The sequence below is a fragment of the Petaurus breviceps genome, unplaced genomic scaffold (assembly GCF_028583685.1).
Source record: "Petaurus breviceps papuanus isolate PSGF00001 unplaced genomic scaffold, PetGlider_PUasm1.0 90775, whole genome shotgun sequence".
Classification (NCBI taxonomy): domain Eukaryota; kingdom Metazoa; phylum Chordata; class Mammalia; order Diprotodontia; family Petauridae; genus Petaurus; species Petaurus breviceps.
Window position 1 is genome coordinate 12,057,873 of NW_027187342.1, and position 9,896 is coordinate 12,067,768.

General features: G+C 41.6%; 1 protein-coding gene across 1 annotated transcript in view; it reads right to left on the reverse strand.

Annotated features, from left to right (window-relative positions):
* B3GNT2 (UDP-GlcNAc:betaGal beta-1,3-N-acetylglucosaminyltransferase 2) overlaps nucleotides 1-9,156 on the reverse strand; it is a 35,245-nt gene extending 26,089 nt beyond the window's left edge. Inside the window, exon 1 of the mRNA XM_069069014.1 lies at nucleotides 8,569-9,156. The gene's annotated coding sequence lies outside the window, so the exon portion shown is untranslated. The remainder of the gene's footprint in view (nucleotides 1-8,568) is intronic.
* Nucleotides 9,157-9,896: the final 740 nt, after the last annotated feature.

Below are 9,896 nucleotides of genomic sequence, written 5' to 3' on the forward strand. Positions count from 1 at the left end.
ATACGTTGAAGTATGATGTGTTAGGTGGGGGGGGAGTGAGTGAACTCCCAGTTCTAAACAGGGGGCCGGCAGCTCTGGGGGGGGGAGGGGCAGAGTGGAGAGATCTATACTCATTGTCTTCTCTCCCCTTATAATCTGGCTTCTGATCTCATCACTCAACTGAGCTACTAATGATCCCTTAACTGCTAAATCCGATGGTCTTTTTTCTCAGTCCTCATCCTTCTGGACTTCTCTGATAGTGTTCAGCTACCCTCTCTTCCTAGGGACTGTCCCCTTCCTGAGGTTTCCTGATATTATGCTCTTCCTACCCCTACCAACCTTTTTGGCTCCTCTGAATTATCATCTATCCCCTGCTAACTCTAACTATGAATGTCCTCCAAAGATCTGGTCCTGGGCCCTCTCATCTTCTATTTCTATACATTCTCAATGATCTCATCCCGTCCCATGAGTTCAATTTTCATCTCTATGTAGATAACTCCCAGATCTAAACATTCAGCCCTCATCTCTTACCTGAACTCTAGTCCCAAATCATCAACTGCCTATTTGGTATTTCCTCCTGGATTTCCCTCCCCATAGGCACCTAGGCCTCAACATGTCCAAAATAAAACTTATTCCCTTCCTCCCAAATCCCTATTTCTATCAAAGTTACCACCATTTTTTTAGTTACCCACGTTCAAAATTATCCTCAATGCCTCACTCTCTCACCCCTCACAACAAATCAGTTGCAGATTCTTGTTGATTCTACCTCCATACCTCTTGTACCCATCCCTTTCTCTCCATTCCAGGGCTACCAACATAGTTCAGCTCCCCATAACCACTACCTTGGACTATTCCAAGACTCCTACCTAGTCTTCCCAACTCCAGTCTTTCCTTTTTCCAATCCATACTCCACAGAGTGATATTCCTAAAGCACTGATCTGATCAAGTAACTCCCCTATTCAAGAAGTTACAGCAGCTCCCTACTATCCCAGGACTGTTTTGCATAAAATCCCTTCACAAATGGACTCCAGCCTACCTCTCCAGATATTTCATGTTATTCTCCCTTATATATTAGGTTCTAGTCAAACTAATCTCTCATACTATATTCCATCTCTTATCTCTGTCTCTCCACAGACTCCTTCTAACCTCCACCTCTTAAAACCCCTCATTTCATTCAAAATTCAGTTTAACTGCCATTTCTCCCACATGTTTTTCCTCATCCCTAAAGCACCTATTTCCCATCCTACCCTCATGTTTGCTTGTTGTTTCCCCTGATAAGCTTTTTTTTTAATTTAACATTTTTATTTAAAGTTTTGAGTTCCAAATTAAATCCCTCCCTCCCCTTACTCCTCCCTGAGATGATAAGCAATCAGATATAGGTTATATGTGCAATTAGGTAAAACATTTCCATATTAGTCATTTTATACTAGAAGACTTGAATAAAAGAAAAAATAAGATAAAGTGAAAAATATCATGCTTCAGTCTGTCTTCAATCAATATTAGTTTTCTCTGAAGGTGGATAGTATTCTTCATCATTAGTCCTCACAGTTCTCCATCAAAAAATATTGCTGTTACTATGTACAATGTTCTCCTAGTTCTGTTCATTTCATTATGCATCAGTTCATGTAAGTCATTCCAGGTTTTTCTGAAATCATCCTGCTTGTCATTTCTTATAGCACAATAATATTCCATTACAATCATATATCGCTGCTTGTTTAATCATTCCTCAATTGATAGACATTCCTTTGTTTTCCAATTCTTAACCACTGCAAAGAGCTGCTATAAATATTTTTTGTACAAATAGGTCCTTTTCCCTTTTTTTTGGATGTCTTTCAGCTATAGACCTAGCAGTGGAACCACTGGATCAAAAGGCATATATAGCCCTTTGGATATAGTTCCAGATTGCTCTTCAGAATGGCTAGATCAGTTCACAACTCTACCAGCAATGCATTAGCATCCCAGTTTTGGAACATCCCCTCCAACATCCAACATTTTCCTTTTTTGTCATATTAGTCAGTGTAATAGGTGTGAGGTGGCACCTCAGAGTAGCTTTAATTTGCATTTCTCTGATCAATAGGGATTTAAAATATTTTTTCATATGACTATAGAGAGCTTTGATTTCTTTGTCTGAAAACTGCCTATTCATAACTGATAACCTTTTTAATGTAAGGAAGAGCCTCATTCTGTGTGCCTGGCACAAAGAAGTTGATTAACACATACTTGCTAGAGTGACTGAATTTTTAAGTATACAAATACTATAATAATGCCTTTATTTAATAAACCTCTAGTCATGCTAATCGGTATTATCATAATAAAATCTAAAGAGAAAGTCTATGAGTTAACTTTTGGAGAAATGAAAAACTGCCATTATTTTATTAATACTATAGGGAAATTCTGCACAAAAGTCCTATTCTGGTACTTCATTTTAACACGAAGTGGCCCTGGATTACCGAGGATCAGGTTAGGGAAGCACAAGTTATTGCAGGCTCTATCAAGCCTGGCTACAAACTTCCTGTCTGTTAGGCAAGCATCCTCCTACTTAAGCTGGAAGAAGCTCATCCCCAGAAGTTTGGTCCCCAAGTGATGAGACTGGGGTTTAAAGGTTAGATTAACTTATAAAGGCTGTTGGACAGAATACCCACACAGAGAAAATCATAGATCTTGAAGCATAAGTAGCAAGTAGTCTAAAAAAATTCTTGGTTTACCTCCTGGTCAAACAGCACTGGAGCTACTGCAGCAACAGTAATGATTCAAACCCTTGTACAAACAGAAATAATACTACTTCAAATATCAACACATAATTCAAATAAGAAGTCATCTTATCAAAAATCTGTTACAGGCAAAATGTTGCAAGAAACAATTAAGAGTTACAATATTCTTGGAATAAAACAGTTTTCTGTGTCATTATTTCCCCACAAACAAAGCTGAGAATTCATGCAAAATATTTCCAAGAGAATGAATTCTGCAAATATATCAACAAAGACAATCCATTTTTTAAAAGTAGTTTCAAACTTTCTAGAGCTGCCAGTAGAATAATGGAAACAAGATGAAATTGTGATGCGTGAGGTGGAAATTTTTAAAACTCAGTGTAGGTGCAATCCAAGTGTCATGTAAAGAATATGAGCTCAGGCAAATAGAAAAATAGTCAACAGGGGCAGCTAGGTGTAGCAGTGAATAGAGCACTGGCCCTGGAGTTAGGAGGACCTGAGTTCAAATTTGACCTCAGACACTTAACACAAAAAACTAGCCATGTTACCTTGGGCAAGTCACTTTAACCCCAATTGCCCTACCTTCCCCCCTCTAAAAAGAAAAATAGTCAACAAAAGGACTTTGTAATTTCTAATAATCAAACCTTTAAGAAAAGTCTTCCAACTCTAAATCTTAAAATTAGTCAATTTTTGTCATCAGGTATGTGCTGATGAAATTATTTCATCAATTTGTTATTACTTTTCAAAGCGCACATCTATGTACACCAACTCAAATAGTAATTGCTTCTCAAGAGACTAGTATTCAGCCATCCTACAATTTATAGAAACATGATTGCCAAGAACCTAACAATAGTTATCCCACCAAAGAAAGATTGAATTCAACAACTGCTTGGGTAAAAGTTCTATTTTGTACTCAACTATATCCATTTTTATGCACTTCAGGGCAGGCAAGAAATGGATTGCTGGTCTCAAACATCACCCCATTATTCAGTTTCATGTTATTATTGCTTTTTAGTCATATTGTATCATGCTGTCCCTGGTCCTATCCAGTTTCATGTTAATATTATACAGACCTTCTATATCATGCAATTGTTTTGAAGGATACTTCGGTAAAGATAGATTCCCTATAATTACTTATATATCGTGTAGAACAATCTGTTTTTAAGGTTATGTGAAAGAAATTTTATTATATGTTGATTATAGCAATTAGTTGACTCCAGCACACAAATAGGATACTGGAATTTTTCACAACCAAATGTGCCCCCTAAAATAAAGCTACTGATAAGATACAAAGGATAATGTGAGCCTGGGTAAATCATGTAACCTCTCTATGCCCCCAAGTAATTCTTTAAGATAATAGTTAATACTTGTTATTTTTCATTTTCCAGTTGTGTCTGACTCTTCATGAGCCCTTCTGGGAGTTTCTTGGCAAAGACACTGGAGTGGTTTGCCATTTCCTTCTCCAGCTTATTTTTTTACAGATGAGAAAACTGAGGCAGCAAGTGGGGTTAAAGTGACCTGCCCAGAGTCACGAGTTTGTGTCTGAAGCCATATTTGAACTCAGGTCTTCTGAACTCCAGGCATGCTCAATTCTTCTTGCCGCCTAGCAACCCCAGCATTTATAAAGGGCTTTAAGGTAAGCAAAATCCTTTACAAATAAATAAAGTAACAGAGGCACAGAAGTTAACTGAGGGCCTAAGGTCACACAGTAAGTATCTAAGGCAGGATTTGAAATCAGGTCTTCCTGACTCCAAATCCTGTACTCTATCCATTGTACCCTCAAACTAATGATCTGCATTGGTTTTAAGATTTTCCCTCACTGAATTCCCAACACAAGTAAAATCACAAGCACAGACAAAACAACCTCATAAAGTATTGGCACTTCAAAGTTTAAAATTGTTTTTACAAACTATATTCCCTAACAAGCTTCGGTGAAGTTTTCTCAAGAAGCTAAGTATTATGTAATATTGTGTCCATAGGGCAAATGGAAACCGGCTGGAGGAGATATTTCAGGGTCAGAAAGAAATGTTACTGATTCAAAGCCTTGGAGTAATGCCCCTGGCATAGCATTTCCAAATTGTTCAATTCCTGAATCCTTATTTTTAAGAATAAAGTACAGTAGTATTACAAAAGACAGAGAAAGCTACATTTCGGATTAACATAAGGATGAGAAATATAGACTTCACTCCTTTTCCTCTGACCCTATGCTAATTTTAAAAGTCCATACAATATATGGAATATTTCTGTTCAGAACCACTCAAGAGTAAATAAACAAGGCAGGTAGTTAAAAAATATTTTTCTGGTCTGCTACTTTTATGTCACCTGTTCAGTGATCAGAAATAACCCAACAAAACAATACATATCTGGAAAAAATGAAAAGCAATGAAATGGAAATCCAGGCTGTCTTTAATAAAAGTATTTTTGTTTGTTTGTGAGATATGTGATCTCATCAATTCAGGGAACTCCTTTCACGAGGTCAACCATCTGTAATTTACAGTCTTGTAAAGTTGCCTGGGGGGTCAGAGTGATTAAATGATTTAACAAGATGATTGGGCTAGTTTGAGTCAGAGGAAGAGCTTGAATTCAAGTGTTTTTCTGACTTCCAAGTCCAGCCCTATCCATTATGTTTATTGGCCTCCTATAGATTTCGTCATGGTATATACTTTAACCACAATCTACCTTTACCAAACATACCCTATTTAATTTCTTAAAATATGAACAAAAAATAAAAACTAAAAGACAGTATGTGGAAAACCTGAAGAAAGTAAATATGGGGAATGCTTCTTAACATGGAAATAACTGAAAAAATATAAGTACAATTCAGGCCTCAGAAGATTTGATGGTCAAACAACCTTGGCAACAAAAATGCACTCACTGCTTCCAAAGTTATCTTAACAGAGACAGACAGAGAGAGAGAGAGAGAGAGAGAGAATCTCCCAACACCTAGGAATCTTAGAGATTCACTGGCTCCTTTGAGTCTAGGGACACCAGGGACTTCTGCTCAGTTTGCTTAATCTCTACCTGTAGGGATCCTTCAGATCCTCTAGTCTCTACATTTTACAATAAGGAATAGAGAGAAATTAAAGTGACTTGCCCAAAGTCTCAAGGATAGAGAGAGAGGTGGAATACAGGTCCTCTCATTCCAAATCCAGTACTGATTTCATTGCAGGAGGCTCTACCAAATCCTGAGCCTTAAAACTGACAGAAAGAAAAAAATTTTTAAAACCAAAAATTTGGTGTATATTTCAAGGTGAGGCTTAAAATTATAAATCTAAAATGGCTCTTGTAGTTTTACTGCTTTTTTATAATGGACATTTGATAGTGTTCTAATTCTCTGTTAAATGTCAACTGTAAAAAGATGAACATTAGAATCTCCACCATAGATGCCAGAGCAGGACTATTTTTTTCATCTAAAAAAAGGAAAGCTTTCAAAAACCTTCAGTACAAAAAAAAAAATCAAATCCAGTTACTAAGGAAAAGTAGAAGAAAAGAAAACAATGTTGCAAAATGAAAAGCCTAAATTTCAAAAGAAAAAAATTTTTTAAAATAGAAAAGACTAAAAAAATTTGTTGCTAATGGAATTTCATAATTTAAATAAATTTTGCCTGAGAACCTAGATGGAATATACTTAATAGTTTCACAAGTAATACCTATTTCAAAGAAACAGTGTCATAAGGTAAGTTGATAACTACCTTTCCCTAAGGGTCACTGTCAGATTAGAACCCTGATTATTAGCATGGGAGTATAAAAGGTTCACAAGATCATAGGTACTTAGTTCCTATCTCTTCTCCAGATTCAACAATAAACCCATCATTTACTTCATTACCAGAGTCATTACCTTCTGAGATATAAATCAGGTTGTTGTTGTTTTTTAAAAATATTGCTACAATAAATATATGTCTGAGTTAAACTGGATTTATGATTGAAAACTTAAATAAGGTCATGACAAAGAAAGGAAGGAGAAAGAGAAAATAGTCCAAAACAGTCATCTTGAAAGTTGTGGGGGAGAGATTTAAAGCCAGTAGGAGGAATCTTGGGGACTTAATATATCACCTTCAATTTACAGCTGAGGGAACTAAGGAAGGCCTGTCTAGGTTAAATGATGCCTAAAATGTCTTTCTTCTAGTTAAAAAAAAAAAAAAGAGCTGGATTCATACCCAGGTCCTCTGCCTACTACTACTAATAAAAGAATCCCCATTTTACCATCCCTCACACTACTTCCAAAACAATAATCATAAATCTACCCCAAATCAGAATTAAAAAAAAATCATTCCAAGTTCTCACATTCATTATAACCTAGGATAGGTCTTGTAACTGAGCCTTTCAATTCTGCAAAACTTAAGCACCACGTAAAAATGCCTTAGTATGAAAGTGAAGGGTTATAAAACATGAATTGGCATTCTGCTTCTAGAACTCTCCAGAAGGTATTGATATATCTTTTTCTACTTCAGCGCTAAAATAACGTGTCCTGTCCTGCTAAGAGTGTTTTAAGACATTTTGATTCCCCATTCTCAGGACTAACAACAAACATTATCTCTATGACATATTTCACCATTCCGGTTTTTTCTGTTTGTCAGAGATTGACTGTTTTAAATGCTTGGCCCTAAGAACAGTCTCTACAGTAACCCAAGTGGGATCTCAATTCCCATCCCTCAAGCTAACAGCCTAGTTAATGATTCAACTTCAGCGGCATGGAATATTTTTCTAGAGGTCAAACTGAAGGGTTCTTTTAAATAAGTTTCATGGAACCAAACCTTTACGGGTCGGTTAGGGGGGGGGGGGGTAGGGAAGAAAGCTGCTGCCATTTCTTTAGCTAATACACCAGCTGATTTTCCCCAGCACAAAACAGAATATTGTGCAGCACGTAGAAAAGGTAAAGTGTTGGAGTTGAGAGGGGATGAAGTTGAATGGGGGGGGGGGCAATGTTGGTGGGTAGGGCCTTGACGTGGAGGAGTCAAGGTAGAGAGAGGGAATGAGGGGCAACTGAGGGGAAGGAGTCAAGGTGAGGAGAAGCATTCGACAATGGAGGAAGAGAGGAGGGAAAAAGGGCAACGGGGGAGAGGAGGGAATGAGGGACAATAGAGGATGGAGAGGAAAGGAAGAGCAATGGGGAAGGGAAAGGGGCAACAAGAAGAAAGAAGGTTAAGATGGCAATGTAGTAAAGAGGCAGGAGGACGGAAAGAGGGCAATGTGGCAATGGAGGGGGAGGAAAGAGAGGGCAATGGGGAGAGAGAAGGGAGAGAAGAGGGGCAATGGGGGAGGGGCTTTTAAAAAGCCTCTCAAAGACAGCACCCTCACTAAATGCTTCAGACAGAACCCAACCCACCCGCCGCCCTTAAATGGTCCTCGGACTCGGGCGTTTCCCCGCTTTCCCTTATTAAAGTTAGGGCACTAGGCCCAGAAAGAGCCAAAGAGAAAGGCCGAATTAGACGGAGCAGCCAGAGGGCTGGGGCCCATCGAGTTGACAGGAAGGAGGAGGGGTGGGGGGAGGATTTGCAAAAGTCAGTTCAATTTCTCCTCTTCTCAGCAGACCCGGCTTTAGGGGCTCAGAAAGGAACACCGCAGTTTGGGGGGCGGGGGCAGACGAGGAGAGCAGAGGAGAAATAATGCTGTAAGAGACCACACTCTCCAAAAAACTTGGAAGGGGATTAGGGAGGGGGGATAGATGGATTAAAGCCCAGGTGACAGAGACAAGAAACACGCAAGGTAAAAGTCGAACAGCGAGTGCGTGGGCTGCAAGCGGAGAAAGGTCAAGGGAGGAAGTGGCACAGACAGTCTAAAGGGGAAGGAGACGCCGCAGCCCGAGAGTGGGGCCAGAGTGGACCCCCGTCGGGAGAGGCGGGGGTGAGGGGGACGTCGGCAGCGCCCCAGGTCCACTTACCCTGTCCGGGAGCAGTGCCTGCTCACACCGGGCGGGGAGGGTGGGGGACGGTGGTGATCGGAGCCGCATCCACCCTCCTCCTCCTCCTCCTGGTCCCCGGGCGGGCGGGCCGGCTGGCCCTTGGCTCAGCCCCGGGCTGCTTCCCGGGGCCGTCTCCTGCGAGACCACACAGCTGCGGGCTCCATCCCAGCCGGGCTCCCCACGGCGCGTGGTCTGGGCCGGGCCGAAGCGAGGACGGTGTGGGCGTCTGCAGCAGCCGAGGCTCCTCCTCGCTGGGGCGGGCTGCCGGCTCCTGCTCCGGCTCCGGCTCGGCGGCTGGCACGCCACGCACTTGTTGCGGCTGTTGCCGCTGCGGTGGCGGCGACGGAGTCTGCTCGTGCGGCTCTGCTGCTGCTGCTACTACTGCTGCTGCTGCTGTTGCTCCCAACCTCTGGCTCTCCCTCCAACCCCTCCGGTTTTTTCAGCTCACAATTTACCCCACCGAAGAAGACCGCCTGCCTCTCGCGGTTCAGCCCTCCAGCCCAGGGCACACCCCCAGACCCCAGAGCGGCTGCGGTGAGACTACCCGGCTCGGCCAGGTCTGAAGGGGGAGGGGGCACTGGAGTCCCTCCCGCCCGGTCCAAAGCCCGGCCCCCAAAGTCTGGGAAGGCCAATCAGAAAGGAAGTAGGGGGCGAGGCTAGAAGAAGGTTTGAACCGCTGAGGCCCCGAACCCTCAAGGTCGCCCCCTCACCTCTAGAACCTTTGGGGAACCCCCTCCTCCACACACACCCTAACCACTCCCATTAGAAAAGGTTTGGGAAGAGGGTGAGTGTCAAGGAAGAAACGAAAGTTATCCTTCCCACTATGAGATGGGGGGGGGGGTGTCACCCAGGGAAGAATTAACGTCCTTAAAATGAGAAAAAGTTTCTAGAGAGGGACAGTACAACGGTTATATGGTCCCCAGGCAACCATTAACTTCTTCATCCTTTCTACCCTAAATACTGCTAGCTTCATTTTGCACCACTTGAATTTATTGGGGGAGGGAGCGGAGTCGACATTTAACTTTTTCCGCTATCCAGCGATTAGCAAAGCACATAGTAGGCGCTTAATAAATGTTAGTTGGTGGAGGGGATGCTGGGAATAGGACTAGGAGCCTCTGGATAGGTTCGGGCGAGGGGTGGGGGGGAGGTGACAAAAGGTTGGAGAGCAGAAGTTAGCTCAAAATGGTTTTCACCAAGTGAGAAATAATGACATGGAATGAAAGGCTTTCTTTCCAAATGAAATGTTTCCTCCGTAATTTAAAGGCTACTACATTGTCCACCCATTATCCCCTACCTTCTCTAGAAAG